This window comes from Telmatherina bonti (assembly GCF_933228915.1).
Source record: "Telmatherina bonti genome assembly, chromosome: 7".
Taxonomy (NCBI): Eukaryota; Metazoa; Chordata; class Actinopteri; order Atheriniformes; family Telmatherinidae; genus Telmatherina; species Telmatherina bonti.
In genome coordinates this window covers 8,308,638-8,333,875 of record NC_136625.1, presented here as the reverse complement: position 1 = coordinate 8,333,875, position 25,238 = coordinate 8,308,638, and the positions used below count along the sequence as shown (strand labels likewise).

At 44.5% G+C, this 25,238-nt stretch overlaps 1 protein-coding gene across 4 annotated transcripts in view; it reads left to right on the top strand.

The window, feature by feature from the left end:
- The window catches only part of LOC306758158 (disco-interacting protein 2 homolog C), a 247,177-nt gene that overhangs the window by 15,781 nt on the left and 206,158 nt on the right, over positions 1-25,238 (top strand). The window lies entirely within an intron of this gene.

Below are 25,238 nucleotides of genomic sequence, written 5' to 3'. Positions count from 1 at the left end.
AACGCGCTGCAGCCTGACAGCGGTTGTTTGGCATAAAACGTACATCCAGGCCAACGTAAAATAGTTCCTAAATAAGCGGTAAAAGCAGATTAAACAACTCAGAACTGTACATTAGACGGTTATAATGTACGACACGGAGTCTAGAACACCACGACGCGCAGCGTTGTTTATAAATACTGGATAATTGTGGTAAATAATCGAGATCTCAATTTCAGTCAAAATAATTGTGATTATAATTTTTGTCATAATCGAGCAGCCATAATGTATGGCCCTAATATTTAATGTATTCAGTGGATGCTGGTTAGTTGTAGCGCTTGTACAGCAGGGAAACTTGCTCTAATTGGAATGCAGCCCTCATTAGGACCCCTGTAGTTCTCCTGTTTCAGGTCAACATGTCTGGTTTAAGGAATAAAAGAGAAACTTTCAGCCAACGACTGTTTTTCCTCTGAACTAAAACCCAATCAGTTCCGTAGGTTTGACGTGCAGATTATCATACAGTCGCTCTGATTAATCCTGGAGGAAAACTAACAGGTTTTTGGATCCACTTCTAATCACACGCTTCTCTTCATATTCTCCTGAAAGTGGGGAATTACCGCGCACGCTAATCCTGGAAGCGGCTCGCTCTGCTGCCGGTGCGACAGCTTGAAGTAACGTTCCCAACGACTGCACGCTGCAACTGTTCACTGCCGCGTTGCCTCTCGGGGAGGTGATGTCATCGCTGGAGCAGGCGGGATGGGAGGGAGATTTGGGGAGGTGACATCGAGGAGTGTGTGTGTGTGTGTGCGTGGAGGGGGTATTTCAACCAGATTGCATCATTAAGCCGCTCCGACAGGCACTTTTCAGCCGCTTGTGCCCATTTTCTTCCCTCCAGTTGGAAGCAGCATGTTGCAAACGGGTCTGCAGCTCAGAAAGTGAGCTCTCTGGGTGAAAGAGGGAGAAAAGAGGTGAAGCAGCAACCTCTCTGCCCCCTCGCTGTGGAAACAAATGAAACCGATGGAGGAAACACACTTTTTTTTTCCTCTCTCTTAAACACACGGCACAAATATTTGCCTCAGATGGCGTGTTTCCTCGGCTCGCTGCGCTCCATCCTGCCTGCAGTCGCTGCAGGTTTACAGTTTAAGCCTTGACCCTCTGACCCCTCCCTCCCTGAACTGGGATGAATATTTCCTTTCCGTTTGCCTGATGGCGGGTAATCACCACCAGCTCTCGCACCAGATGCTGCTTGTTTCGACCCATTAGAATAACACCTTCATGTAACGTTGAAGTTCGGGTTTACAGCTTCCTCTCAGGTCGCTTCATCACAAATTTCCTCAAAGTTTGGAGCTCCTCAGAGAACAATGCTTTTAGTTGATGATCCCAGGGATGGTTGGGTTGTCTGAGAGGGAGGGGGCGGCGTACTGAACTATGCCAAAGTCAGGCTTTAGGGCTTTTGTCTGCACGGACGGTAGGCAGCCCGAGTCGGACAATAAGGCACTTAATCCATTTAAACAGTACGGCTTTATTGGATTCGCTTTAGAGGAACGACATACGGAGGTCCTGTGCGATTGATGTGGTTCGCCGAGGAACGCAGAGTTCCTTCTTTGGTTTTTGGCCTTTAATGCACCATCAATGCCACAATCTCTCCAGTTAATCATGCCACTTTTATACATTGTGTTCCACTGCTGCTACTTATTCATTTCATCCCGCATTGCTTCTGCAGTCATGTGCAACCAAATGGAAGTCCAGCATCTCGTTGCGAAGCATGCTTCAGGTCAGCGGAGGGCCTGTCTGACGTTTCCCTGCAGCCGGCCGAGCACGTTCGTCCCTGCAGGTGAACGTTAGCTGCTGTCTGTCAGAGAAGGAAGCTCATCTTGCATGCTGCTCTCGTCGGGCCTGCATGGAAACACTGCTGCTCTGTGACTCAGCCGCTGCCAGACGGCGTTCTTTGCAAACATGCTAATGAAAACAGACTTTGGCATGATTGTACAGTTGCATGATGTGAAACGGGTTTGGTCATAGCTGGATGCCTCGTTCCCTGTGATCTTTGGAATGATGTTTAGTTTGTTAAGGCTTTTGTTTACAGAGATAAACAGATGAGGAAACCTGCTTTAAGTGCCCTGAAGCCTGATATTAACACACTTTCAGCTCTCTTTATACAAACAAATTCCACAGTAACCTGAAACTGTAGGAGACTCTATGTGATAAGCCGGCGGCGGGGGGCCACCAGGAGGGCTGTAGCTTGTCTTCCAGCTGACAGCATGTTGAGAAAAGTTTAGAAGCAGGCAGAACCAAAGTCTAATATTAAAACACTGTTATGTGACAACTTAAATGTTTGTGAGACATTAAAGGTGTAATTTAAGAGCTTAAAGTTTGGGTTAAGTCTCACATGAAAACATCCACCAGGATCTACAGCACAAAGTTCTGTAGATTTAGTCAAATTCTAAGATACTTTTTAGCTTTTTAAGATGTTTTTGTGCCAGAAAAATAGAGCCATGATTGTTTTAACATGTAAAACATATTTTCCTAAACCTAACCAAGTGCTTTTGCTGACTGAATTTCCATGAATGTCATTTAAAGAGGAATCAAAAGCAGCAGCTGAATAAGAAATAAAACTGAAACTGGAAACAGAACTTGATCAGGAACGATGAAGATGGAGTTTGAACCGCAGGCTTGTGGGTGAAAGTCCGAAGGTGTCGGCTCTCAGGCTGAATGGTAACTGACTGAACCATAAAGACAGTTATAGATCATTGTGTCTGACATTTAGCTCGTCCTCAGTGGAATAACGATGATGGGCAAAAGCTAACGGCACTTTCTGACCATCAGCTTCGGTTTGCTTTGCTGAGCCGCTAAAATATTGAGCCAGTAACCAAAATAATCTAAAGATACATCATTTCTTTGCTAAACTAAACAAGCACGTGTTCCTTTCTGAAATCTGAGTATTGTCAACAGTTATGTGACAAAAATACTTTCAGGTTGGTTCAGAAGGTACAAATACTTTGGGTTACATAATGTAGTATTTTAGGTCAAGTTCAGTCCTCGAGATCGACCATCCTGCAACCTTTAGATGCATCCCTTCTCCAACACACCTGAATCAGACGAGTGGCGCGCTCTGCAGAGATGGACGGCATGCAGAAGAGGAATTCAGCCACTGAATCAGGTGTGTAGTAGCGCTGCTCGATTATGGCAAAAATTATAATCACGATTATTTTGACTAAAATTGAGATATTGATTATTTAACACGATTATCCTTTTTATCTTTAATAACATGATTTTTTTAACATTAAACCGTGACTTTTAAAAAAAATGTATTTAGGATTCCACATATTTTAGAAAACAAACAAATAACATGAAGCTTTGTCTTGACAAAGTGCAAATACTGATGTAAACTGAAAAGATAAATATAAGTAAGGATTAAACAACGCTGGGCGTCGTGGTGTTCTCGACTCGCGTCGGGCGTTATAACCGTCTGACGCATGCTTACGAGTTTAATCCGCTTTTACCATGGTCCATCAAGTATAGGAACTATTTCATGTTGGCCGCGATGTACGTTTTATGCCAAACAACCGCTGTCCAGTAAAAGCTGCTAGATTTGTCGCTTTTAACATTAAAAGTCTCCAGATGCGTCTGAATGAAAGCAGAGCGGCTGTGGGAGGAGTTTACAGCGCTGCAATGCCAGAGACGCTCGATTAGCAGCTGAAGACAAAATAAAATAATGAAAAATAATCACACCTTTTTATTATTATGATCGTTGAAAACCCAGATCGTAATTGAGATTAAAATCCAATTAATCGCAATTGTAGGAAGTTACAGGATGGTGGATCTCTAGGACGGGACTTTGGCGACTCTAGTTTAGACCGTTTTCCCAGCAGTTCCACTCATCTCCACTAGGTGTTCTCATACGTTCTTGACATTCATCTGTAAGTCGACATTTCCATTGAGTTGTTGTTCAGTCAGTCTGTTCTACAAAGAACAGGCAGTAAAACTCCAACGTGCCGAGTACTGACCCTCAGCAGGCTGCCAGCAGTCGACCAATGAAAACACGAGGTGGAGCTTAAACAGACAGGAGCTGCTGCTTTTCACCCTGATTCGACAGAGTCCCAGAATACAAACATAAAGCTGAAAATGATCACTAAAATGTTTCTTTTACACTTTGCATTGAAGCACATCGCAACGGAACGTTTCAGTCCATAAAATTCTGCAGTTCAGGACTTTATGATGCTTTAATGGCATCATTTAAAGATAGTTTTCCAGCAACGTTGCCATCTTTGAGACCCTTCGGGTTTGTTTTGATCCTCAGCAACTCCTGATAAGATCTGACTGCTTTTTTACAGCTAAATCTTCTACTTTAGTGCACCGGTTACGTTGAGCGGAGGAAAAGTATGTCGACAGGAACACTAAATACTCTCCAGAGCTCTTGACGGGTTCTTAGCTTTGCTTGGAGTGGAGGTTGTTTCTTTTTCACTCGATGCGAACTTTAAAATTTCCCTTTTAGACTCTGTTAATTGGCTGATTTTTTTTTTTGCATGTTGACATTTAAGACTTAAACTTGGGACTTTTTAATGACGCCTGGTCATTCCCACGTGTAATAATGCTTGTTTTTTACCTAATAGCTTGTAAAAGCCTGCGTTATTGCCCCTGCAGAGCTCTGATCAGCCCACATGGGAGAGGTTTGCAGAGGTCTGTGGAGGTACCTGCTGCCAGACTGTTGGACTGAACCAGAAAGGGTCTGAAGCTCACAGGTCACAGGAGGAGGCACGGCCTGGTGTCCGATAAAAACAGTAGTAATGAATTCCATCTGTTTCACAGTGAAAGAACAAAACAGCTTCTTCTTCCTTTCCCTGGAATCTGCTCTCATCTTCGTAGAGATTCCCTAAACTGGTTTTTAAGATTACAGCTCATGGTTTTAAGAGACAAGAGAAGAAGGGGTGAAAGAGGACGGATAAGGAAAGCATTGTGCTGCAGACGTGAACAACGCTGCGGCCGGCTCGCGCTGAGGCCCAGGCTGCCGGAGCTCTGGCTGCTCGTTTGTCTCTCGGTATGTCGGGGTGATAAACTCTGCAAGCAGCTCAGATCCAAAGAGCCTTCCAGGAAAAGCTGCCCGGCAGATTAGTTGCAGTCCTACGTGGACAACATTTCAGCGAGCACCTTCCTAAAGCAAATCCAGACTCTCGTACTGTGCATGAAAAAGGCTTCTGCAGCGAGTAATCTGCACGTCTGCAGAAGTAAACAGTTTTTCCAGAGCAGCTTGGATTGCCTCAAAAGCCAGGAGACCGAAAACATCTGGATAAACCTGCTCTGTAACTGTCCGGGAAGGTTGGAGTGTGGCTACCACGCAGTGCTCACCTCTCTCTTCTTAAGCACTCGAATGTTTTTACAGAAAGTCTGCAGGCACTTCGGACCGGCTGCTGCAGGAGGACGCACTTGCAGCTGATCCCAGACAGCTTCCAAGCCAGCAGAATGTAAATGAGCTGCAAAAGCTGATTATTCTTTCATACACAGGCATGAACGTGGAGTGAAATACCGCAGCTGAATTACAGGAATCTGTAAACTGAAGCAGTTCAGTCAGGAACTGAAATTCCTCCACAAAAACAGTCCACTCCTCAGCTGGTTTGCACAAACCGACGGAGCAGAAACGACTGGAGAACTTTGACCTCCACCTTCTTCTTTGTGTACAAAGCATGTTGCTTCTCCTCTAAATGATGGGATGTGACCCTGGAGCGAAGCCAAATGTGGCTGGGAAGGGCGTTGGATGTTTACACTGCTCCAGATGGTGCCTTTTTACATATGTAAATACAATAGTCTCCATACATGACAAACAACCGGCCTCCCTCACTTCCTCCTGAAGCAGCCAGGTGCACATCATGGATGATGCAAATTTAAACTTGAAATATGTGGTTTCCTCTTAGTTTTCCACTGAACTAAACAAGATAAAACTGAAAAGGCCCACCTGGTAGACGGTTGTTATCTGCCGTGTCTATAAATACTCCCTCCAGCCGCTTTATAAAGATCAACTCGCCAGTAATGAGAAGGACCCCCTTTTTAGTTCAGAACTGCCTTAATTCTTGTAGATTCAACCAGGTGTTGGAAAGATTCCTCAGAGATGTTGCTCCATGTTGACATGAAGCATCACAGAGTTCCACCTCATCATGATGAGAATCTCCCGTTCCACCTCATCATGATGAGAATCTCCCGTTCCACCTCATCATGATGAGAATCTCCCGTTCCACCTCATCATGATGAGAATCTCCCGTTCCACCTCATCATGATGAGAATCTCCCGTTCCACCTCATCATGATGAGAATCTCCCGTTCCACCTCATCATGATGAGAATCTCCCGTTCCACCTCATCACCATGAGAATCTCCCGTTCCACCACATCATGATGAGAATCTCCCGTTCCACCTCATCACCATGAGAATCTCCCGTTCCACCACATCACCATGAGAATCTCCCGTTCCACATCATCACCATGAGAATCTCCCGTTCCACCTCATCACCATGAGAATCTCCCGTTCCACCTCATCATGATGAGAATCTCCCGTTCCACCTCATCACCATGAGAATCTCCCGTTCCACCTCATCACCATGAGAATCTCCCGTTCCACTTCATCACCATGAGAACATCCTGTTCCACCACATCCTAAAGCTGCTCTGTTGGATGTAGATCTGGTGACCGTGGAGGCCGTTGGAGGACAGTGAAGTCATCGTCATGGTGATGTGAGCTTTGTGACATGGTGCATCATCCTGCTGGAAGTTTCCATCAGAAGATGCTACACTGTGCTCAGAAAGGGATGGACATGGTCAGCAGCAGGACTCAGGCAGGCTGTGGAGGTTAAACCATGTCATACTGGTACTAAGGGGACCAGACTGGGACCAGAAAACCTCCCCCCGCCATTCCACCAGCAGCAGCCTGAAGCGTTGATCCTGACGGCAGGATGGATCCATGTTGTCATGATGTTTCCAGCAGATTCTGATCCTACCATGTGAATGTGGAGCTGAACTGGAGACTCATCAGACCAGCAACGTTTCTCCATCTTCTATTGTCCAGTTCTGGTGAGTCTGTGTGAATTGTAGCCTCAGTTTCCTGTTCTTACTGACAGGAGGGAACCCGCTGTGGTCTTCTGCTGCTGGAGACCATCTGCTTCCAGGCTGGACGGGTTGGATGTTCAGAGATGATGTCCTGGTTGGAACCAGTGCTGACTGGACTTCTTGTTGTCTTTCTATCATCTCCAACCAGTCTGTCCATTCTGGTCCAGACAACTGCTGCTCGCTGGAAATTTTCTCTCCTTCAGACCATTACCGGAAACACTGGAGATGGTTTTGTGTGAAAATCCCAGTAAATACTCAACAACCGTGTTGCGTTCAGAGTCACTTAAATCTCCTTTCTTCCTCATTCTGATGCTGTTAGAACCTCAGCAAGTCGTCTGCATGACTACATGTGTTGAGTCGCATGTTTTCCATCCTGAAACAAACATGGAAGTACAGGAAACTGTAGATATGGATTTATTCTGAGTGAAGGTTTTATGTCTGTGTGTGTCCTCATAACCTCGGCTCAGCTTTAATTTCCTGTCCTCTCAAGCCGGACGTATTTCTAATTAATTCACTTTACACGATGGATGAAAGCATGAAGCTCTACTTTTGTTTCTCTGAAGTCGAGAGGCTTCTGGAACTCACTGGAGCGGGATACAGAGCAGACGAGTCGAATGAAAGCAGCTGGATACGTGTGCAGATGTGGCAAATTCAGTCTGCAAAGCGACCAGTTCTGAGAGATTCCAGGTCTGGACAGGAAGGCCGAGTCTTCCAGAAAAGTTGGTTCCTCCTTCCATCGAGCATGAAGTTGTACGATACGACTCTGGAGTCAAATCTGGAGTCATTGGCTTCTGATCAATAAGGATTCATCCTCCAGGTTTACAGCTGCGTCGCGTGACTTTTAGGGTCACTTCGATGCAGCCGGACTTTTATCTTTGCTTACAAGTCTTGCTGTCTTGTTTGTGTTTGTCATGATCCAAAAAACAAGTGATGACGTATGAAAGTGTCCTCGAACTGGGGCCGATTCAGAGAAAGTTTAATACAGAGACAAATATTTAGAAAAGGGAGGAGGGAATCGTGGCTAAAGGGCAGGAAAGAGCGGCTCTCCCAACCTGAGACCAAAAGCTAATCTAACAAGCAGAAACAGGACTGACGGTGACGAGCTGCACGGTGCCGATGTGAAATGTGGAGCTGAGTCAGAAACTCATGATGAAGATCAAACCGTCTTCATGAAGCTTCACGATGATGTGAGGTCAGCAGGCCTCGAACCATCGTCACAGTGTCTCCTTTGTCATCATCATCGTGTTGCTTATTTCCTCCTCTCTGTTGTAATTGTTTTAATCGGCTGCAGAGAAGCAGCTTTCTCCTCACCGTTGCTGCCGTTTGAGCACAATGTGGAACGGATTTGCATTTTCAGTCCACTGGAGTTTTATCGCGGTGAGATCAGCACCGGCGTGAACAAAGAGAAGCAGTCTGGATGGAGTCACTGCGGGAACCACTCGTGTGGAAAAAGCTGCTTTAATTCACTGAAAAAAATCCCAAAGAACAGTAGCAGGGTGGTGTTGTGGCCGTTTGGAGGGGGGCGGGGTAGAAAACGGCTCCTAACTGAAAGGTTAAAAAGTTTCCCAAACACGTCCGTCAGCAGTTTAACCTGAAAACACAGTTTACCTGCTCCGCAACTCGGCGCTAAAAAATGTCCAAGTTCTGAAAGATTCACACAGAAAACTTTAACCTTTAACCTTTGGTGCCGTTGTAGGACCAGGTGCTGCATTCGCAAAGAAAGCTTAGAAAAACCGGGATTTAGCAGCACAAGATGAAGCGTTAAACTTTATTAACATGTTTTTATTTCACTGTAACACTTATTTTTATTCTTAATGTATTATAAACTAGACACACTGTGTTTTGTGTTATTTATCATGAATAAATCACAAACTGATGGAAAGTGTTTTTGGCTCTAAATGACAACGTTTACATGAGTTTAAATTCTGAATAAATCCGGATGGGAAAAATGACCATGTAAACACCTAATTCTAAATAAAAATGACTATTCTGAATGAATAGCTGGTTTGTTACCGTTTTAAATGAATTATTCCATCATGTCAACGTTCGTTCCGCTCTAAATTAATTCGCCGTCCTGCACATGCTCGTTTCGTCCTGAGGACAAATGTATTCTGCCTCCCGTTTCCGTACTGGATCTTCCTCCTCAGCTGCTGGTAAAAGTGAAGCAGAACGGTTGCGTCGAGCTGCTGCTTCATAGTTTTAATAAAATTAAAGCGGTAATGGTTCTTATGATGTGGTTTTTTGGGGCCTAACCCAAAAGAAAAGAAGCAGGATGTGGGGTTTTGTGTTTTTCTGGTAGACGTAAGTTTGTCAAATCGCCCTCTGTCCAATCAGAACGCTTCTCAACTCAAGGAATTAAGGAAAAGCATATTAATGTGATTTCCTGTAAACCATAATTTGGAATGAATATTTCTACATATGAAAAGACTTTAAGTCAAAATAAATCATGATGAATTAAAAAAAACACGATGTAACTGGCCTGTTTGTCGTGTCTGTGGGCTGAACTTCTATGAACGTTCGTTGGATTTTTAGAGGTCGTTGGTGCTGCTGTAGCTACATGTAGCTTAGCATCGGCGACAGTAAATGTGGAGTGGATGGAAAATGGCTCAGATGTCAGCGCTTTGAGTGGAATAAAGCACAAAACAAATCTAATTGTTTTACATAAAAGTACTTTTACAGGGGAAAAAGGAAGAAAACTTTTCTAAATTCTCTCTGCTGGTTCTGTTCTGGTGATAAAGCAAGAAAAACACTTCAAATCAGAATCTTAATCCACTTCCTGATCTAAAAGTGTCATATTTGAAGTTTGTTTTAGGACTTATTTTTTATTAATCAAACATATTTAAACTGATTTTTGTTACAAATTCCTGCATCGTGCAGGTTCAAGGACAGAAACGAACGGCTAATTCCATGTTTTTTCCTCTGCCAGGGTGAAAGTCGTGTGTCCTGTGACATTGGTTAGATCAGGGGTGCCAAACTGAAAAAGATCCAGTGAGCCATGGGTCAAACGCTGCAGCTTTAAGGATGAAACACAAGAAAATGCACAAAGTTATTTTAATTATTGTTCAACAGCAAATACAGTGTATGTTTTTCCTATCTGGGCAAATAAAATGTTACATAAAAAATCAATTTGGCAATAAAACAATGAAGCCGTAGTTAGAGGGACAAGAAACAATAATTACAGCCACTAAACTTTAACCAAGTGCAACGTTTCAACAACCAGAAACAGTTCATGTGGAACAATACGAGTTGTTGTTACTTAGTGGAAAACATGAAGTTGATCTTTGGACATTACCTGTCTCTCCATGTTGGGTTACATCTGGCACACTGACTAGGTCAGTCAGGGTCCCTCTGAGTCTGGTCTTATTGGGGTTCATGACACTGAAAGTGTCTTTTCATCAAGCTCTGTAGGGCATTAATATAAACAATGACTTAAGGGCCAAAAGCAAAGTGCTGGCGGGCCGATTTTGGCCTGCGGACCCCACTTTTGGCACCCCTGGATTAGATTATAGGGGTGATCTGGGCCACCGCCTGGAGCCAGGAGCTTTTTAAAGGAGGATATGTGTGATGGGGAAGTTTGGACAATTTTGCCATTAGAACGTCTGAGATTCAAAGAAAAGGCACAAACAGAATGGCTCAACGGAGTTCTGCTTCCTCCAAGTTCCTCTAGTTAAAACATGAATTCACCCCATTTGTTTATTGTTTGCACCATCTTCTGTCATCCAAAAGCATCTTGGGCTCAATGCAGCTCTGTTTTGAGTTGATCTGTGCAGACAGTGATGTTGTCAGGTGTGTGTTTGGACCATCTGTAATGATGCAACAAAGCAGAACCTGGCTGCGTACCAACAGAGGCTGTCAGATACCTCCTAACCAGCCCGGAAGTGTGCAGATAAGGCCCGGCTGCTCAGATCCGCTTGACTTCTGCTCTACTTTTGTGACCTTATGTTTGAGAAACTGGGAGCAGATTATGTAAGAATCCAATTAAAACAAATGAGCTGGAATTGATCAGCCAGTTTCAGTTTCATGTCTTCCTGGCAGAAACGGGCTCTTCATCACTCCTGAACGTATAAATCTCAGCTAACAGCCGATGGAGACGTATCTGCAGCTCTTTAAGGGAAACAGAACCATTGAGTGGCAGCCATTCAAGCGCGGAGTCTGAAGCTTTTGACCTTTTTAAAGAGGGGGGAGAAACCTTTTTGACCCACGTCATCTGTTAATGTACACATGGCCCGTCTGAAAGCACAGAAGACAGGGAGTCTGTGTGCGGAGGGGTGCCGGAGTCTTTCCTGGTAAACTTTGACTCGATTATCTGCGTCCAACTAACTGGGTCATGATGGAGATGGATTACTCGTAGAGGGCCTCCCTCCCTGTGAAAAGCCGAAGCTTTCAGCTCCCCTGCACGACGGGAATTCATCTTCTGCTTCATTTAGGCTAAAAACAAACAAAAAAAGCCTCAGTATTCTCTTTGCCATCTCACCCACGCCCCCAATTTGCTCATCAATGGCATCAAATGACCCTTCTCTCCCTGCGTCGGCATTGTGTGATCCTCTGCTTTTCTGCGCTGCTTTAAATGAGCTTTTGTACAGTTTCGGGAAGCTTGTCTTAAGTTACGTAGGCCCCATTTTGGATTGTTTTCTCACATAACCAGGCAACTGCAGCAGCTTCCAGGCTGTGAAAGTGCTTTTTAATCCTCACCGTCCTCACATGCATAGAAAAACTGGACGCTGCATGTGTCCACCAAACGGCAAATATTACCTCAGATTATGATGTGACAGTGAATCTGGCTGCTTTAAGCCTGTAAAAGAGTCCATGTTACACAACACTGGCCTACTTTAAATATGATGAAGGCTATGAACTCTGAAGTATGAGGTCATGCTAAGAAAGCCATGCTTGGATACAGCTGATCGGGCCACGCTCCATCAGTCATGCAAGCTCTCCTCTGCTTTTAATACTGGTGCAGGAAACACGACTTGAGGCCCATTTAAGCTCCCTTGTATATGTAAACGGGGACTTGTTCTCATGCTTCGATGGATCTTTTACGTTGCCATGGCAGTTAAGTCAGATCATCCACTAGTGGGCAGTGCTGAGTTCAGAGTTCATACCAGAAGAAGAAAAAAGCATAAAGGTTTTTATTTTGCTGCTCTCCTCAGCTTCTGCGTCTTCTTCTGGTGCTCTATATTTGGTAGTTTCTGCATAGTCATCTTCCTATTTTTCTTCTTCTTTGCTTTGTTCTTTTCGCTGGTTGTGTGCATAGACCGTATTTGAAAGATGGACGGAGCCTCCGGCGGTAAAAAGTGAAGCCAATGCAGAAGTGCATCAAACTGCAGTTCCCCCTTCATCCACTAGGGGCTGTAAAACAGAGCGAATTCCTGTAGACTCCCATGTTAAAAAGACCAACTTCACAGCAGAAATAAACACGTTCACAGCCTGGTTCAAAAATCCATTTTAGGTTTAATAGGTCAGGTTTACCTTCATGACAACTGTGGGGGGAGTGAATTTTAAACTCGCCCGTTTAAAAGTAATTTCATCTCGAAGTTTGGCATATTTAGGGGCTTGACAGGTACCCGATCTCCTGTTTCGAGTCAGAATAACATAGAACAGCGGTTTTTAGCCGGTTAACAACATGACTTAGCTTTAGCCCGCTTACCTCCGTTAGCTGGTTATTTCCTGTTATCTCCGGGTTAGCTCTTAGCTACAGAAAGCTCGGAGTTCGCTCGATGTCAATCATTCACCATGACGCTCACAGCCCCCCTCTCAGCTCCACCTCTTTGCCCATATATGTATTTTACGGGCAAAACGACACGCATGCCCCTGCCAAGATGGCGATGGTCAATTCAGCTATTCAGAAACCTATGGGTGACATCACGGAGGCTACATCCATCTTTTTATATACAGTCTATCGTTGTGTGTCAGCTACACAACTCATAGCTGCATCTGCAATTTCTGGTAGTATTTCGCCGTTTTCTGCACCAAGTGATGGATCGCTAGCCTCTTGAAAATCAACCAGATTACGAACCTAACAGACTCTGAAGATGGACGAAACTCTCCGTCTGCCTGCGTATCCATCTTCTGCCTCTAGCTTTTATGTGCTTTTAGTCTGATGACATAAATGATGTAGAAACTGACAGTTTTTATGCGTTCTAAGCAAGAAAATTAAAATAATTTTGATTGACAGTTTATTTTCTGTGTTTTAATGGGAAATGGCAGCTTTACCTTCTGCTGGGTGGAAAGACCAACATTATAAACTATGCAAGTTTGGGATAATCAACTCTTCAGAAAACGGAAGAGTTGATGCTATTAAGTGATGCTATTATAATAAATGTAGATAATTTATGAAGTATGTTAAGTGTTTTTCTTACAGAATTTGGTAGCTGTGGTGCTACCAATGGTACCAAGTGTTAGCTCCATTAGCTGACGGTAGCATTTGGTCCAGTTACTTTCTTATATTCAAGCTCATTGACAGATGAATTGTGAAATGTACTTTATGGTGGGGCCTTCAGAAGTCAGTGATTTTAGGATTTACTTGTCAAAAGAAGGGAGATGGTTCCAAACAAGTTTAAGATATATCTTTTGACCTAAACAGTCCCTGCAGTACTTATCTGTTGTTGTGGAAACTCTGTGTAAAAGGTTTTTATTTCATTGTGACTCAGGTCGTGTGTCCATATTGTCATACAGCATAGCAATAGTTAATACAGGCCTGTAGGTCACCTTGTAGGAGCCTCTGATTTCTAAGTTTACTGCAAAATCAGGGTGTTTAGATGAAGCAGAGTTTTTTTTTTTCCCTACTAATGTTGCGCAACTACAGCCACCTTTTCTGTTTCTCTGGCTCATTTACCAAATAAAATGTCTGACACTTGGATGACTCTAAGATCTTGAGAGATCTTTGACACGGCGAGGAGGAGAAGGATGATTAAATCTGCGATCTCTCAGGATGTACTCTCCATGTTCTGGCCTCCATTGTGGCAGCGCTCCAGGACTGAGTCTGCTTTTGGCCGGACCTGTCGGTGGACAGACTTTTCTGTTTGTGCATTTTTATTTTATCTCTCCACAGCGGTCATGTTTCTGTCTGATAGTGTTCATCCTAAGAGTTGCTCCCACTCTGCACTTCAGGGATATTAACATGTTGTTCAGTCTGGCTCCAGTTTTTACTGGTCTGTTTTATCTCCCAGACAACACTGCCTGTAGACAGGAGAGATGCTGGAGGGGGTCACTGTGTGAATATGTGTGTGCATGCTTTGTTTGGACAGGTAGAGCAAAAAATATGTTACTGCTCATGGAGGTATTGGTGTGTAAATACAACTCAGTTGATTAATCAGCTGATTAAAGTCCACTCAGAGATTTTTGGTGTCCAGTAAACGTGATGTTTTTATGGACCCGGACCTAAAAACCACCAACCAGGCCAGAGACCTGGGTGCTGTTATGGATTCAGACCGAAAAACCACCAACCAGGCCAGAAACCTGGGTGTAATGGAGGACTCAGACCTAAAAACCACCAGCCAGACCAGAAACCTGGGTGTCGTGGAGGACTCAGAACGGAAAAAAAAAAAAAAAAAAAAAAAAAAAAATCAACCAGGCCAGAAACCTGGGTGTAGTGATGGACTCAGACCTAAAAACCACCAACCAGATCAGAAACCTGGGTGTAATGGAGGACTCAGACCTGAAAACCACCAACTAGACCAGAAACCTGGGTGCAGTGAAGGACTCAGACCTGAAAACCACCAACCAGGCCAGAAACCTGGGTCTAGTGGAGGACGCAGACCTAAAAACCACCAGCCAGACCAGAAACCTGGGTCTATTGGAGGCCTCAGACCTAAAAACCACCAACCAGGCCAGAAACGCAGATGCAATGATGGACTCAGATCTAAAAACCACCAACCAGGCCAGAAACCTTGGTGCAGTTATGGACTCAGACCTAAAAACCACCAACCAGGCCAGAAACCTGGGTGTAATGGAGGACTCAGACCTAAAAACCACCAACCAGGCCAGAAACCTGGGTGCAGTTATGGACTCAGACCTAAAAACCACCAGCCAGACCAGAAACCTGGGTGTCGTGGAGGACTCAGAACGAAAAAAAAAAAAAAAAAAAAAAAAAAAAAAAAATCAACCAGGCCAGAAACCTGGGTGTAGTGATGGACTCAGACCTAAAAACCACCAACCAGATCAGAAACCTGGGTGTAATGGAGGACTCAGACCTGAAAACCACCAACTAGACCAGAAACCTGGGTGCAGTGAAGGACTCAGACCTGAAAACCACCAACCAGGCCAGAAACCTGGGTCTAGTGGAGGACGCAGACCTAAAAACCACCAGCCAGACCAGAAACCTGGGTCTATTGGAGGCCTCAGACCTAAAAACCACCAACCAGGCCAGAAACCCAGATGCAGTGATGGACTCAGACCTAAAAACCACCAACCAGGCCAGAAACCTGGGTCCAGTGGAGGCTTCAGACCTAAAAACCACCAACCAGATCAGAAACCTGGGTGTAATGGAGGACTCAGACCTGAAAACCACCAACTAGACCAGAAACCTGGGTGCAGTGAAGGACTCAGACCTGAAAACCACCAACCAGGCCAGAAACCTGGGTCTAGTGGAGGATGCAGACCTAAAAACCACCAGCCAGACCAGAAACCTGGGTCTATTGGAGGCCTCAGACCTAAAAACCACCAACCAGGCCAGAAACCCAGATGCAGTGATGGACTCAGACCTAAAAACCACCAACCAGGCCAGAAACCTGGGTCCAGTGGAGGCTTCAGACCTAAAAACCACCAACCAGATCAGAAACCTGGGTGTAATGGAGGACTCAGACCTGAAAACCACCAACTAGACCAGAAACCTGGGTGCAGTGAAGGACTCAGACCTGAAAACCACCAACCAGGCCAGAAACCTGGGTCTAGTGGAGGACGCAGACCTAAAAACCACCAGCCAGACCAGAAACCTGGGTCTATTGGAGGCCTCAGACCTAAAAACCACCAACCAGGCCAGAAACGCAGATGCAATGATGGACTCAGATCTAAAAACCACCAACCAGGCCAGAAACCTTGGTGCAGTTATGGACTCAGACCTAAAAACCACCAACCAGGCCAGAAACCTTGGTGCAGTTATGGACTCAGACCTAAAAACCACCAACCAGACCAGAAACCTGGGTGCAGTTATGGACTCAGACCTAAAAACCACCAGCCAGACCAGAAACCTGGGTCTAGTAGAGGCTTCAGACCTAAAAACCACCAGCCAGACCAGAAACCTGGGTCTAGTAGAGGCTTCAGACCTGAAAACCACCAGCCAGACCAGAAACCTTGGTGCAGTGATGTGTTTGTATCTCAACCCTTTATGGGGCAAGTGACTATTTCTGATCACATCACTTTCTTTCATATATTTAGCATGAAACAATTTTTTCTGTTAATGTAACAACAGAACAACGGTCTCGGTACACACCAGAAGGACAATTTTAGGTTAAAATTTCTATTTTTCAAGGTATTTCATTGAGTGCCCAAAAAGGGTTAAAATAAAATTCCTTGTAGTTTGATGCAAATTGAGAGTTTTGTGTGGAAACAATCCACATCTGTCTTTTATAGAAATTTAGACCAATAACTGTGATTTTCAATCGATCTCCCTTCGTAGAGAGTAAATTAATCCATTAATTTTCTATACCGCTCAGTCCAGATCGGGGTTATGGGAGACGGTGGGAGACGGTGGCAGCCTGGCGACTATCCCAGCAGTTAGCAGACGAGATGCAGGAACTCCCTGAACTGGTCGCCAGTCCATCATACAAGCATTAGATAAAATTTTATTTTCAAAGTCTGCCAAATGCTCGGGAACATTGTGGCAACTTTAAAAAGATCCAGTCTTTGATCCTCAGTATTTGTTGTTGATGACTTATTTCTGTCGGCTTGTTGGAAATTCACAACAAAATTTTTACTTTGTTGAGCAGAACTCCCCTTCCTGACTGGCCTGTCAGAAGGTGGTAAACTCTGCTTCTCACTCCTTCTGGTAAAGCAGTAAAACTCAGAAATGAAATCCACTGTTGAGCATGAACATATCTTTATTGGTTACCTCTTTGTCATCCTCTGATTTGATCAACAGTGCAGTGAAATGTGCATGAATTTGATAAGCGGCTGCTGCTTTCAGCTGCAAGCTGCAGCTCCGTTATGTAACTGACGTGTCTTTAAATCGGTGTAAAATGTGAACTCTGCTGGCAGTTGCGAGGAATCCCTCATCATAAAAACATGCACGTTCGACATAGTCAAACATGTAATCCAATTTACCCTGAAAGCCGCACACTTGACTTTATCTTCACCTGTAATCTCTGCAGATAAGATGTCGCAGCTTGTGTCATACTGCGCAGAATTTGCTTCAAGCCTGTTTGTCTTCACTGCAGGATGAAACTGAACCGACAGCATAGAGGACGAAGAAGAAAACGAGACAGAGTAATGAAGAGCAAGACAAACGGACTTAAACTACAAACCGAAACCGAGAAACCGAGAGAAAACGCAGCTCGAGGAGCACGCTGAGAGCGTTAACGTGGTTCTTAGAAACCATCTCTATCGTCTGTCCGTTTGAGCTGACGTCCCACAGAAGAGGATTCTGGATTCAGTTTGGACTTTTCTGCAGCTCATCATGGCTGAATTTTCCCTTCGGTCATTAAAGAGAAAAGCACTCTAAAGTTTTACATATCGGGATAATTACAACTTTTTTTTTTTTTACAAAGTCTTAAATTAGGAACTTACGACACCGGATGATCAACTCGTTACAAATTCTTAAAAGATTAAGCTGAAATATTGCAGCATTGTGCGTTTCGGGAACATCCACAGCCGTGTTCAGCAGCAATAGCATGAAGTGTTTTCTGATCTTATCAGTCTCCCTGCTCTTCTTCACAGCTTGGCTTCATCTGAAGGTTTGCAGCCTTCCCAGCTCTCCTCTCCGCCTGGGTGACGGAGAGAAGAGGCTTTCCCTGCCAAACAGGTTTTTCCTGCATGTACTGTAGCACAGGGATCCTCAACCCTGGTCCACGAGGACCGGTGTCCTGCAGGTTTTCCAAGTGTTCCTGCTGGAACACACCGGACTCTGCTCATGTCTGCTACATACACATTGATTAGAATCAGGTCTGTTGCAGCGGGTAAAACCTGCAGGACCCCGGTCCTGGAGGATCAGGATTGGGGATCCCTGCTGTAGCGAACATCCTCTGCAACAGCAGAGAAATTTGTTCTTGTTCCTGGTTTGGAAGATCCTGCAGCTTTTCCTTAGTTTTTTGCAAAATAAAAGCGAAAATCTTTTAAAATTTCAACAAAGTTCCTTTTCCATGAGCAGTTGTTTCCATTGAAAGGTGCTTACAGCATCATCTCCTCTGATGGACCAGATTTACAAGAGTTGCGGCACCTGGCAGCGTTGTTTCAGGGTTTTCCACTTCTTGTGGAGGATTTTCCACGGCTTTCCAAAGTTCTTCTTCCTCCTTTTACTTTCTAATGCTCAGAAAAACTCAAGCATGGCTGATTGTATTTTTCTCTTTAATTTTAAAAAGATTTGCGTCTCCTTCTCCATCCATGCATACTTGAAATGGTCATGTGACCGCCCACCATCCATCTGGTGATGAGTAGAAAAAAAAAACAACCCTTCTATCCCACTTTTGCGACATGGTTCCTTATCGACACGTTTCCATTTTGTTGGTTGGGATATTCAGGTTTTGTGCAACTGATGACAATAAGTTAATCAGGTTTAGTTGTATTTTACACAATTCTTTCTTAGTTTGTGTTAAATTAGCGACCTGACAGTTTTATCAGAGGTTGTGTTTTCTTTCCTCCAAGATCCAGAAAGAACCAGAAAAACTTTTGTTTTCCCAGATCACATTCTGGGTTCAATGGGAACTGGACAAGATGCACTTTTACAGTTTTAATACTTGAAGAGTAAGTCGAGATTCTGAGGAGAGAAGCTGGAGCTAAATTTGAGGGGCATCAACCTTAAAAGTCCAAATAAATCTTTAAGTTTGTGCAAAATCCCCAAATCGCAGCAGCTTTGTGTTTCCTGCTCAGCCATGAAACAAGCCTATTAGCAGTTCTGCTCTTTCTCCGCCTCCAGCGAGGTGTGTTCCTCCAACGAAGTCCTTCTGGATGCAGACCTTTCTGTTCCACATAGTTTGTCCCGATAAAAACCTGAGAGATGGGAAATGAGGACAAAAAGATCCGATTCTGTGGACGCAGCCTTCTCCAAATACCTGAAGCTGCTTTTATGGCAAATCGCTGACAGCGTCGTACAGCGGAGGTATTGTTTGTGCGGCGCAGGAAGCCGAGCAGGTCGGAAGGTCGGCGCTCTGAGCCTCTCCGTTGTCCCACGTCCTTGGGCGACGCCGAAGCCCAAACTGATCCGTCATCATGTGAGGATCTGTCATAGAAAGAGTTTCCTCTGAGGGAGTTTCAGTGAAATGTTAAACTCACCGGCAGCGTACAGGAGCGTGTGTGTGTGTGTGTGTGTGTGTGTGTGTGTGTGTGTGTGTGTGTCAGGAAGCCTGTGTGTAAATCCAGGATGTACTGAGCTGCCAGGCAGAGATGAGAGGATTAAACTGCTCGCACGCTGGAGGAGGAAGCTGGCGAGCTTCAGGAGGTTTGAAGATGTGCAACTTTTTCAGGTTTTGCTTTGATCTGAAGACATAACGTGAAGTCAGAACACACAGAACCGGATCAGGCTTCATTCCTGCGACAGTTTGGGCGAGCTCTCCTGCAGGAAGGACAGGAATCCTGCTGATTCACCGCCTGGTGTCCTTCTGGGAGAAGATCTAATGAAGTTCGGCAGTTTTAGAGGAGATGAAGCTGATTGGTGGCCTTTAGGACTGATCCAGTTCTCTCCTCCCTCCAGTACAACCTTTCCTCTGCTCTCTTCGCCTCCTTCCCTCTGTGTGTCCTCCTGTACTTTCCTACTTTCATCTCGACTCTTATTTATTCATTTGCTCTGAATAAAAAGCCGCAGCTGCAGGATGGAGATATTCCTCCCCTCTCTCTCTTTGTTTCATCACATTTCCTGCCGTCCGCTCCTTTTCTAGATGAAGAGATTTGAAAGAAATCCGAGCTCTAATTATTTCTAACTCCCGCTTGCTCCTTTATCTCCGTCTGCTTTCTCTCATCATCACTTTTTTTCTTTTTTCCTGTCTTTTTAAATCGTATCGTAATCCAGTCGGTTCTGTTTAATATTTCATGTTCCTGGCGCTGCAGGCTTTCAGTTTAGCATAGATGAAAGAGCTCGGTGTTGTCAGAGGAGTGAAAAGATCCTTGAGAGCAGATGGTCACTGAGGCTTTGGATGGAAGTCAGCACCATCATGGAATCATGTTTAGTCACCTGTACGTCCCACTCTGTCCTCTGGTCCTCCTGCAACGTCCTGTTGCCCTTGTACCATATGTTCCTGAGATTTCACACAGAAATCTATTGTTTATAAGCATCAAGGGCTCATCTGCATCAATGTCACCTGGAAAAAAAATACTTTTTATTGCAGCTTATACTGATAATTCTTTGAGTGCTGCATGTCTGTATTAAGCGATCCTGCAACACATGATTTATTCCTGCTGCAGTATTCATCCGCAGGCCAGGAAGTAGTTCCTGTTTGGCTCAGGTGATGGATGGCCGTGCAGCTTTACTGGCTGCATCTCGTCTGGAGCTGATTGTTTTGTTCACAAATGATCTTGGGTTAAATACTGGAAGATTATGCAGAACAACAGGCGATATGACAAAAATATGAAATAGTTTCCATGTTTATTATTCTCAGTTTGGACAGTACAGTAGTTGGTGTTCGGTGTGTGCACTGATGTGCTTTTGGACCTTTCTGTTCCCGAGTCGGAGCCTCGTCTTCCTTCAGAGCTGCTGTCTGACATTCAACACGGTGTTGCAAACATTCCTCACATTTTGCTCCATGTTGACATGACTCGTCGGCTGCATGATGGAGGACAGTGAAGTCATCGTCATGGTGATGTGAGCTTTGTGACATGGTGCGTCATCCTGCTGGAAGTTTCCATCAGAAGATGCTCCACTGTGCTCAGAAAGGGATGGACATGGTCAGCAGCAGGACTCAGGTAGGCTGTGGAGGTTAAACCATGTCATGCTAGTACTAATGGGACCAGACTGGGACCAGAAAACCTCCCCCCACCATTCCACCAGCAGCAGCCTGAAGCGTTGATCCTGACGGCAGGATGGATCCATGTTGTCATGATGTTTCCAGCAGATTCTGATCCTACCATGTGAACGTGGAGCTGAACTGGAGACTCATCAGACCAGCAACGTTTCTCCATCTTCTATTGTCCAGTTCTGGTGAGTCTGTGTGAATTGTAGCCTCAGTTTCCTGTTCTTACTGACAGGAGGGAACCCGCTGTGGTCTTCTGCTGCTGGAGACCATCTGCTTCCAGGCTGGACGGGTTGGATGTTCTGCAGATCTTAGATGGAACCAGAGCTTACTGGGCTTCCTGTCCTGGCAGCATCCATGCAATAACAAGTTTCCCTGTTCTTTCCTCAGCCTGGACTTGTTGCAGGTTTTGGAAAAAAGACATTTCTAAAGGAGATGAATTCTTGCAGCAGGTTGCATCCTGCTGGGCGAGGTGAACACCTCTAGATCCCCCCCAGACCAGACGGTGAATGTTTCGGAGCTGCCCCGCGACCCGACCCCGGATACGTGTCGGACATGAGATAGGATGGAAGTAACTTGACGTTTTATCTGATCTGTTGTCATTCGGGTTGAAGAGTCTGAGAAAAGGAGGAATGTTTGTGAACTGATGAATTCATCCTCTAGCTGTTTTCCGCTTCTCATTCAGGCATAAATAAGCTGCTTTTCTTCATGTTTGCAGCGACTTTGCTCATATTTTGAGTCCCATATTTTGCTGCCAGACACGAAGCTGTGCAGCACGTGAGGACCTTATTGTTCTGCTCCTGTAGTTTTGCCCTGCAGGCATGAAGGTCGGCTTGTGAATGAGGTCATCACCAGTCCGACTGGATGTTGCTGTCGTTGCCGGGTCACAGAAAAACACGGCTTCATCCAGCATTTGAGGCCAGTTTAGGTTTCAGTCTTTTCGCTGCTTCGTCCAGCTGAAGGTGAAGACGGGAGCTTCGTCTTTAAGGGGAATAAATGCTAATATTTCCCAGTGAGTTAAATTTCTGGGTTTTATATCATGAATTTAAACGCTTCACATCTGGGTTTCACGTTGGCTTTCTTTGCACAGTTTGTACCTAAAACGCAGGAGAGCTCCGGCCCTCGGGGGATGCAATAACGTCTTATTGACAGATTTCCTGTCTGTTTTCCGGGAGTGGAAGTAGCTTAAACAGTCGGTGACAAACTCCTGCCAAGGCTCTTTCTGCTTCTTCTGTTGCCGTCCCTCTGTGGTTCGCATGCAGGCACCTCTCATAATCCCTGTTTCTCCGCTGCAGGCTCGATGAGGAGCCGTATGTTCAGTCCTTCTGTCTCCGCTTTCGTTTTTGGGGGACAACAGGAAACATGGCACCGCTATCCCTTTACTGTCAGCCTCCGTTTTAGCCACAAAAAGCAGACATGAAGATGCAATGTGTGGGCTCTGACCTAGATTTTAGCTTTAAACATCCTCCACTGTGGAAAGAACATGACATAAAGAACAGGCTGGGAAAGAAGAGCAATATATCACCTTCAGAATGTAAATTTGTATGATTTTTGAGGGTAAATTGTTGGAAAAACTCAAGGAAATGTCATGTTTTAACTTAAATGATGCACTTTTTGAGTTTGATTTGTTCATAGCGTTAGTGCTTTAATAGTCGTGCAAATTTATTTAACGATACAAAGATTTTAAGGAAACTTGACGATTAATCTGTTCCTCCATTTGACTTGGACAATTTAAAGCTGAATGTTTTCCATCTGGACATTCAGGGTTTTATTCTTTTAGCTGAAGCAGGGCTGCAAACATCTGGTCCTGGAGGTCGATGCAAGCCTGAATCTAAAGCATGTCTGCCTTCCAGGCCGCTGCAGAGCTGCATGACGTGCACATGACTAGAACTGATCTTCATGTTCGTGTTTAAATCCAGATGTTCAGGTTGGCAAACCTGAACATCTGCTTCATCAGCAGATTGGTAGAGGATCGCTGAGACATATTACATATTAATGGTGAAGCTACTTGTTTAAGAGGCTGCTGTGTGTTTAATAAACAAACATGGATGTTAAGGTAGATAAAGAGGAGCATCATGGATTAAAGGTGAATCCAGAAGCAGCACAGCCGCATGTGAAATGTTTACTTCAGTTCAGCAAAGCTGCAGCTTTTAGTTTATTTTTTATTTATTTTCTTATTTAACATTCATGCTTTGGATCAATAAACATCGTTTCGGTTAGAAATAACTTAAATAGCCATAAATATACATGTGTCATGATCGATCCACAGAAAACAGGCTGAGAGCAGTGCTGTCAATGTTGGGGGTGCAACTAAACTTTTAGCTGGTTCACCTAAATGAATAAGTTAGGTACACCAGTGCAACCAGTGCAACCAGTGATACCAGTTCAAACAGTTAGTCTGTATCCCTGTGACTTTGGTTTTTACAGTTTCAGCTTATATTTTGCTGTTAGTCGACTCGGAGCTTAAAATAACAGAAGAGCGACAGATAAATGTGGACAGACGATGAGGGGGGGGTCGAGGTGCCGCCTCCAGCTGGGCCGGTCCAGACAGTGAGCTGATGGAGGTCGACAGGGGTCACCGAGGTGGCATTTCCGTCCACTGCAAACCCCACTGAGGTGTGCCCCCCCCCCTCCACAACACCCTCTTTAAAGCCTCCGGCTGCAGATGCTCTCCTGCCCAGAAGACCAGAAGAAGAGAGCAGCAGCGGAGGAGGAGAGAAATGAGGAATGAAGGAGGGAGATTGCATAATGGAGCGATTCCAGCCGAGCCAGCGGCGTGAGGGATTGGCTCCTGGCCCGTCCTGGCAGCAGGTTTCTACAGACTTGGTCTAGAAACCCAGTTAGTGCTACTTATTGGATGAAGCCCAGAGACTGCAAACAGCTGATCTCCAAGAACGCTGCGGATTAAGCCTCCGTTACACAACCAGCGGCTTCATCTGATTGGATGACACAGTTCAGCGGTGGCGGGCCGTGAGAGGCTGCCGAGGTAATTATTGTTTTTGTTCAAAGTTCAAAGCCATTACGCGCTCTGGATTTCCTCCAGCCAGCTGGAGAGGAGGCAATGTGGACAGGTTCGTCTCAGGTTCTAGTCTCTGCAGACCAGAATATCCCAGCAGGTCGTTGCACACTTTGGTTGGGACGTTTCTAATCCCTGAAGGATGAAATCTGAAGCCTGTAAATCATCTGACTCATGACAGGATATGTCTGAAACGGAGTCACACGACCACAACACTTCCCCGCATCGCTGCCAGACGGCATCCAGCACCAGACTTTACCATTAAAACTTCCTCCATCTGAGGAGTTTGATGAAGATTATCATCACTTTCAGTCCCTTCCAGGCCTTCTGGGTGTAGCTGAACATTTCCACCTTCATTCCATCTTTAATGTCTTTTTTCTTCATTCTGCTCGGTTCATAAGAGGTAATAACTGGATGCTAATCCACTGCAGGGAGATGACAAATGCAGGCGGGGAGATAATAAAAGGGAATAATTGAGTTTGGTGAAAACAGCGTTTGAAGTGGAAAAGTGTGAATCAGGAAGGCGGGGAGATGAGGTGCTGTTTGTTATGATACTCAGAAGAAGATGAGAAGCAGAAGTCGTCTGTCTCTGGACTCATATCAGTATTCTGTATGGGAAAGTACTTTAAATGTAAGTACTCGGTCTGAAAAACGCTGCAGTCATACTTCAAACCAACGCAGACACGTGAAGCTTTGGTTATAAACGTTTATACTGGGCTTTACGGCAGCCAATCAGAGAAGATTATTTCTAAACATGACCTAAAAGTCAACGTAATGTCCAACGTATGATAAAAAAAATTAAGCAGAAATGTCTAAATATCTGTCCTGATAAGCTAAATCCCTCAGGAAAGAATTATAAACATACCTTTATGTTGGGGGTGGGAAAATCAAATATAAAATCTGGATTTTTTTGCTTCACAATTTTAAAATCGATATATATATATATATATATATATATTTTTCATATAAATAAAAATGATCCAGTTTAAAATTTTTGTAATTTTTATTGTTTTTATTGATCTTTTTTTTTTTTTTTTTTACTTATAGTAGTATTATAGCATCAGA